The 7712-nt window shown below is 41.6% G+C and overlaps 2 long non-coding RNA genes across 2 annotated transcripts; one reads left to right on the top strand and one right to left on the bottom strand.

Annotated features, from left to right (window-relative positions):
- Positions 1-1563: 1563 nt before the first annotated feature.
- Positions 1564-7628, bottom strand: LOC106940693 (uncharacterized). Its single transcript, XR_001423169.1, has 2 exons — positions 7344-7628; positions 1564-2861 (listed from the first exon to the last, which is right to left on the bottom strand). It is a non-coding gene; the product is annotated as an uncharacterized LOC106940693 (long non-coding RNA).
- LOC106940694 (uncharacterized) lies at positions 2868-3385 on the top strand. Its single transcript, XR_001423170.1, has 2 exons — positions 2868-3014; positions 3289-3385. It is a non-coding gene; the product is annotated as an uncharacterized LOC106940694 (long non-coding RNA).
- Positions 7629-7712: the final 84 nt, after the last annotated feature.

The following is a 7712-nucleotide window of genomic DNA, read 5'->3' as shown; positions in this document are numbered from 1 at the left end:
CTCCACCCTGGTCCTCAGCCCCCCTGCTCTGCATGTTTTAGATGAGCCTCTGTCCCAGAACAACTGATTCAAATGATTGCAGGACCATCAAGTCCTGCAGAAACCTGTTAATCACCCAGAGATACAATCCAGGTGTGGCAGAAGGGAAACACCCAAAACGTGCAGGACAGGGGGGCTGAGGACCAGGGTGGAGAAACACTGGTTTAGATCTTCATGTTACCTTTGTTATCCCTTGTCTCCTGTTTCATTGTGTTTTGGATTTCCTTGTTTTCCCTGGACTTTGGATTTAGTTAGTCTGTTTAGTTCAGGGGTGTCCAAAGTCGGTCCTGGAGGGCAACAACCTTTTCAGCTTGTCAATATTCCTTTTAGGTCTCTAATGATCCATCATTTGATGCAGGTGCGTTAAACCAGGGAGAGAACTAAAACATGCAGGATGCCGGCCCTTGAGGACCCACTTTGGGCCCCCTTGGTGTAGTTCATTAAAATAACATCCACATAAAGTACGTCCACCGCCACATTATGACGCAAACCAGATGAAAAAGCCCAACTTTGAACATTTAATGTGTAATTAAACAATAAAGGTGACAAGTAAATTTTATGAAACAGATCACACTTTAATAAATATTTGTTGTATTTAACATATTTCAGGTAAGTAAACATGTAATGAAATGGATCCAGTCCTAGAATTTTATGTAATTGAACATTACAGGTTACAAATGTTCTTATGTGAGGTAATATATTTTATGAACTTTTTAAAAAATATTTTTTAAATATAATTTTGGTTAAGAAATAAAAAGGGGTCAAAATGGAATATAAATATGCCTCATCTATATAGTTTAGTAGAATAATTTCACCGATTTTGAGTTAATAGGTCACATGACCTGGAAGCTATTGAAGAAAAACCCTAAATTTTGACCAAAAAAAGTTAAAAAAAGAAAAAGAAAATGACTTAAAATGGAAAACAAATGACTGTGCCTCACCTATACAGACTAGTAGAAAGATTTCAAAGTGATTCTGAGTAAATAGGTGATGGGTATTTTTCCTTTCGAACCTTCATTAAAAGTACATAAAAGAAAAAAGAAAATAAAAGAATATAACCAATAAATGCAAGATTCATTTTTTTTTCTTCTAATCTAAACAGAAAATACACAATGAATAAATGGAATATAATGAAATAAATGAAAAATAAAAGAAACAGCAAAAAATCAAATCCAGTTTTCTCCTCACTAACTCCACTTGTTTTCACATTTTTGGTGTAGGAATCATTCAGCAAATGAACTCATCTGTTTATTGATTACAGAAATTCATCATCAGAAAACAAGTCGTCTTCATTTGTGTCATAGATTATTTTCACCAGCTGATAGCTGATCACAGCAGTGTTAATTGTCTTTAGCATCATGCTTCGAAGGCATGGAATAATGCAGCTTGTGAACAGGCAAAAAAGAATCAAAACACCCAGAATAGGTGTTCCACGCTTCAACAGTAAATCCACCATGGTCCGGAAGAGAGCCAAGAAAGAAAGTCAAAAGGAGATGATCCTTGTGTTCCACTTTCCACGTAATGTTTAAGGTCCTCCAGTTCATGTAGAGCATCAGAAATAGTTCCACCAGTTCCTGTTTCGTCAGGAACAAAAGTGCAGCACGCTGGGCCAATGATTTTACAAACACCTCCCTGAGAGGCTGTGAGCAGGTCCAGTACAACACGGTTTTGCAGAACCATGTTTCTCAGTTCAGTCAGCTCTCTCACGGTGCCGTTGGCCAGCTGGTGTGTACTGTTGATGAGTCGCAGTAATCCATATCTGTTGATCTCAACGTGGCTTCGAATCTCACCTACTCCGACCCATGGAAACATGCCTTGCATAAATTTTTCTCTCGAAGCAAGTTGTCACAGTCTGGGTTGTCCTTCCAGACTCTGCAGCCGGGGGTTGCCCTCTGACCCCTGCAGGCGATGCAGTTGATGAAATCCTGTGTCGTGTCGCAGTAGGTGTAAACTTTGTTACACAGGTTCCAAGGTAACATGCCAAGAGGAACGTGTCCGTTGTTGAAAACGCAGCTCCTCAGAGACCCGGGTTTAGCTCCTGCTAAAGAAATGGTCTCTGGTATTTTCCATGTGGCTTGTGGAAACGGTGGAAACGGAAGTATGTCAGCCTTAAATGAACAGTTCATAGATCCAAAAAGTCCTTTTGTGGCATCTCCTGTCCGAAGTAGAACAGAAAAATCCTTTTTGCACCATTTGCATTTTCTTCTTTTCACGGGGACGCTGAGTCGTAGTTGTGTGCTCAGGCCATAGAGACACATCTGTTTGTCATCAGTGATGCTCTCTGGGTGCAGACCTGAGTTGTGTGTGGCGATTGGTAGCTGCGCACACACATAGCAGTTCACCTCGTTCTCCTCGTGAGCAGTCCTGTTCATCAGCTGCCACTACAGGTTGGTGCTGTAGTCATGTGGGTAGAAAGTGAGGTCACTTCCTCCTCCAAACATCAGACATGCTGCAGTCACAGTGCAGTAGAAGATCCATCTGGCATATGGAGTCCCCATTGCTGCTCGGCGTGCAGAGATGTCAGAACCCCCAAACTAAAGGGTGAGGATGCGTGGAGTTTCTTCACTGGCGTTGAGACGAACCACCCTAAAAAATGGAACCCCTGTGTAGCCAGAACTTCCCCCCACTCCGGATTAGGGGTCCTACACTCTCAGCAGCTTGCAGTGACTGAGATGTATCCAGCTGGGTCTTTCAGCAATCTTTACAGCTGTTGGTGTGGTCATCAGCACCTGGAACGGTCCTTCCCACCGTGGACTCGCCCAGTTCTTTCGTTTGATGACCTTTATGTAGACCCAGTCTCCTGGCTCAATGGGAGCGACCTCCTGCAAAGGGAGAGAATCAGAAGGCAGTAAATTTGTTCTGGACACTTCCTTCAGTTTAAGAGTCCTGATCATATGTCTGTTCTTCATCAGCTTTCTGTAAGTCAGGAGAAAACAGAGGCAATCTGTAAGCTCTCCCATGAATTATTTCAAAAGGTGTCAGACCATCAGCTGTTGGGGTGATTCTCATATAGAGCTTCACCAAATCTAAGCATTCTGGCCAGGGCCGGCCAGTGTCTGCCATGCACTTAATCTGCTTTTCACAGTACCATTTGTTCAGCCCTGCACTCTGTGGGTGATAGGCACAGTGGTTTTTCAATGTCATTCCCAAGTGTGTAGCCATGTTTTGTATCACTTGTCACTATAAACAGTCTGTGGGATGCCGTGTGTTGGGATATAGTTTTGCAGATAGCCTTAGCTACCATCAAAGCATCTGCATGCTTTGCTGGAACTATTTCAACCCATTTAGAAAAAGCATCAATCATCATCTAACAGTATTTGTTAACTCAAAAGTTCATAACAAAAAATTTTTTATGTAAGAATTTAGTAGTTATATAGTATTACCTCACCATTTTCCCTTTTCCCCCCTTTTTACACATGGCATTGCCCATGTGTCACAATCACTTAAGATTCAAATAAAGTCTTTGGGAGGATTAATATTTAATTCAGGTGAACTCATAGGTTTATAGAAGATATTTTAGCGGACACGTCTTATAATTGCAGGTTTATATTTTGGTTTTTCTTTGTTAAACTCAGCAACTTTCAACATTTCTATCTAATTTCTCTAGAATAAAAATGTCCATCTTTAATTTAACCAAATCTCAAATCCTCTAATTCAAGATTTTTCTTTTTGAATTTATTGACTATCAATCAAATCTAGATTAAAATGTTTTAGACTGAAATCTAGAAAATGTTGCTTTTATTCACAATCATCAAGTTTTAGTAGCCATTAATATCTACCAAGTTGCTTAAAATCCCACAAAAACAATCGATTTGTAAATTCTTTATAGAATTAAACTCTAAATTAAATCTTTCAGTTAAATTCAACAAAATATTTCATAATATTTCAACACTGCAATATCAATTTTTTTCAACATGTAGAGATGTTTAATTTAGTTCCAAACTAGTAAATAAAACATTTGAAAATCACTATTTGCTTAGAATCTCTAATAAATTTTTTTTTCTTTAATTGGTGTAATTTAGTTGCATAGCTCTATTAGTCTTTTTTTTTGTTTAACTTTTAATGATTATAATTTTTCTTCTTCATAGTTTCCCAACCTATGGCTCGTGGGCCCTAAGAGGATCACTGGTCCTTCTGTTAAGGACTGAGTTAACGGGTACAAAATGAATGATTTTATCTAACATTGTACCTAAAAACCTTTAAAATGTTCTTTTCTGGGTAGATTATTCCTATATGCAAACAGGATTAGTGAGCACATTCTTTATCACAGTGGTGTGTGTATAACTTATCTTGCATTTCTCCTTTCTGTCTCGCTTCCCCAGAAGCAAATAAGAGTCAGTTAGGGTTTGTTCGGCTTTCTGTGTCTTTTTTTTCCTTTTTACAAACATTGTCCATGTAACTTTTCTTTCTTTTAATTTTATAGTTTTTAGCCACTTATTATCCAACTTTTTAAGAACTCATAAATCCTCTTTATTCAAACACATATAAACATGAAACATGTTAAAAGCTGTAGTCTCTTTTATCCTGTACAATATTAAATTTTATAGTGTAGAATATAAGTTTGTTAACTCCATCTGAATCACGTCTCACCAGAGAACAATGGATTTCTCTAAATTTGTCGATCTTAGTGCTGCAGACTGTGAGGTCAGCGGGCAGCCCTCCTCTCAAAAAGGCCTAAGAGAGACATGAGGCTGGATAATGTCCAGGTCGGTACCTTACTCTGACCTCTGACCCCTCCAGTTATACAGCCAAAGGATCATCTCACCAAGTTGGTGTTGTAATCTGATTACGACACAATACATTAAACATTGTTCAAAGAGGAGAATTTTATTATTTTATCTTTCAGCTTCTCCTCCTTCAGGAAAGTCATAATTCCACTTTCAGCATACAAAGAAGTTGTTCCCATGTTTTTATTTCGGTGAGACGTCTCTCAACTGGTTTTTCTTTGAAAGTGTAGGAACGCTAAAAAACAAAACAAACACCAGTGTTTCCTAAAAGTAATTATTTCTGACTTCTGAGGTTTAAACCTAATTTTTAGTAACATTAAAAATTGTTTTGCATGCACTGGTTTCATACAGGAATTCAATTTCTTTTATTTATTTATTTTTTACTTAACGTGTAACAAGCTGCACATGTGTTCACCACTTCATCAATTTAGTCTGGTGGTTTGTCTTTTTGGGGTGTGGTAGTGTTATGACCCGAGCTTTGTTTGATTTTGTTTCCTTTTTTTTTTGAGGGATTTTGTTTGTTTGGGTGCGCCTGCTGCTTCCTTCCCTTTCCACCAGGTGTCGTCGGGTGGTTGGGTCCCTGGAGAGGCGTTCTCCAATCCGGTAGACACACCTGTTGTCTATTTGGAGATGACTGCGGTGCAGTATTTAAGAAGCGGCTGGTCGACTCTTCAGTGCCTGAGTGTTAGCTTACTACGGTAAACGTTTCTCTGAGAGGCCCCCTGAGTATTTACCCTGTTTAATCATTCGTTGTGTTTCCTCGTTCAGGAGTTACCCGTTGCTGTTCAGAGCTCCTGTGACTCTGCCGCTTCCTGGTTCACCTGAGTTCCCTTCGTGGAGCCACCGGGGTCCCAGTGGGCCGCACTATTCTGTGCACAATCCCTCCCGGTCCTGCCCCAGAGGATATCCTACCAGGCCCACGGGTAGTACCTGCAGGTCGCTACTTATCCTGGACGCGAGGTTCCACCCGGACCCTGTCGGCCACCAGCTCCGCCGCTCCCGCAGTAAAACTTGCCTGTTCCGCCCTCCAGCGTCCTCCACCTCACCAACCTACCGGTGCCTGGATTTTCCTCCATTCCCCACATCTGGTTCAGGATCCCGACGCACTCTCCAGAAAGTAAGACGCCCTATCATCTGCCTGCAGCACAGATTCCCATGACCCCTGAATCCACCTTTAACTACTTACCTCTCGTTGACAGACAGAAGACCCGGTCCCTTCCTCCGAATCCTGATCAACTTTTTATTTACCTTTGTTCTCATTAAAATTAATCATTATTCGAACACACCTCCTGATCTTGTTCTTGCATGTGGGTGCGAAAACTAGACCTTACCATGACAGGTAGAGTCTGATCATGCTGAGGATTTCTCCAGTTTGTGGTCCCCTCACTCCATCACCCCTCCTGTTGCCCTGTGCAGCATTCTTTGAAGGGCAGTTTCTTGACCAGTGGCCAGTATTGCCACAAGTCCAGCAGCCATTTAAATGCCGTGGATTTTGTGGGGTGTTATTTTGGGGTCGTCGCCTATTGTGATCTCCTCTGCCTCTGCTTCTTCCGCATCCTTTCGTCCGGCCGTTGGAAAAAGCAGAGGTTTCTAAACCTCCAAATTCATCCAGGTGAAAAACATCTAATCCTTTCACAGCCTTAATGGCTTCTTCTAAGGTCCAGGGTGTAAAAACATATAAGTTTTGTGCCCCTTCCTCTAATGAGGGGTACAGTCGTGCTGCTGCGACTGCAGCGGCTGAGGCTGGGGCAGACGGAGCTGCTGCAGCGGCGGAGGGAGGGGCAGCTGCTGGAGCTTGTGCTCCCTGCACCGCTACATCATTCCGTGTGCTTAGAATGACTTTATTATCTTTCGGTCTAACAAATAGGTTTTTTGCTTCTACGAATTTTTGTCTTTAACCTTTTTAATTTGTTCTTTCCGGTCTGTAGCTGCTTTTAACCATAATTTAGCACACCTCAGCTCATCCTCCTTCTTGCTACACTACTCTCCAAAATTCCCACAATTGTTTGCCATCGATCAATTTTTAGCTTCCCATCTATTTTATATTTCTTTCTCCATTTTTTCATGTGTACAGTGCTACCAGGAAATCTGGACAGCATGTACTTTTCATCCCCATCGGGGCCCTCAACAGGGAGGAATTACAAGAATTTGTGTTTCCCATTATTTAAATCACTTGCAATTTTAGCTTGAAAATTTTGGTATCATGTGCTTTCTCAGAGAAAGTGCCGTAGGTCAGCGCTCAGTGCCTCCTGAAGAACAGGCTTCTACTTGGAGCCGAGCTTCCAAGCGGTTCTTCACTTTGGATTCTAATTCTGAAGACAGAGAGCTTTACTCCCAGAGAAAGAAGCACCATTCACTCCTTCACACACACATCAACAAAGCAGCAGACAAAACACCAATATCAGCACAGTAATAACAGAACAGTAATAACAAGCTTCCTATCTACATGAGGACTTGCCCTTAAGGGGTGTCCTCGAAGTAAAGGGGCTCTAAGAGCCTTACCTTTTGGCTTTAGTTGAAACTCTGTCAACTGGGACTCAAACCTTTATAACTTCTTTAGTTTTAAAATTCACCTACGTTTCTGTAGTTTTCGGGTTGTCCAGTCGGATCTCGTCACTCCGCCGTTGGCAGACAAAGTCGGACCTACGTCGCTGGCCCAGCAAAGAATTTTGCTTCCTGGGTCTTTCTTTCCAGGTCCAGTTGACTCTGGCCGTGCACGGATTCAGCGCGTCTTCCTCTGCCTGTCAGCGGGGGGGTTGAGAGATCCCGGGCTTTCGGCACCAAATGATAGGTACTTTTTCTCGAACCTATATAAAAAGACCACAGACAACGTATATGAATTTTATAGACAAAGCTTTTGCAAAAGGAGAACTTTCCATCAGCCGTTCACAGAAAGTTCTGATCTCCTTCCACGCGAGCCCCTGTTTTATTGTCAAGCAGAACAAC

This window comes from Poecilia latipinna, unplaced genomic scaffold, assembly GCF_001443285.1.
Source record: "Poecilia latipinna isolate Pla-1442-1.1 unplaced genomic scaffold, P_latipinna-1.0 Scaffold3322, whole genome shotgun sequence".
Lineage (NCBI taxonomy): Eukaryota > Metazoa > Chordata > Actinopteri > Cyprinodontiformes > Poeciliidae > Poecilia > Poecilia latipinna.
The sequence above is the reverse complement of the archived record's forward strand: the minus strand, read 5'-3'. Positions and strand labels throughout refer to the sequence as shown.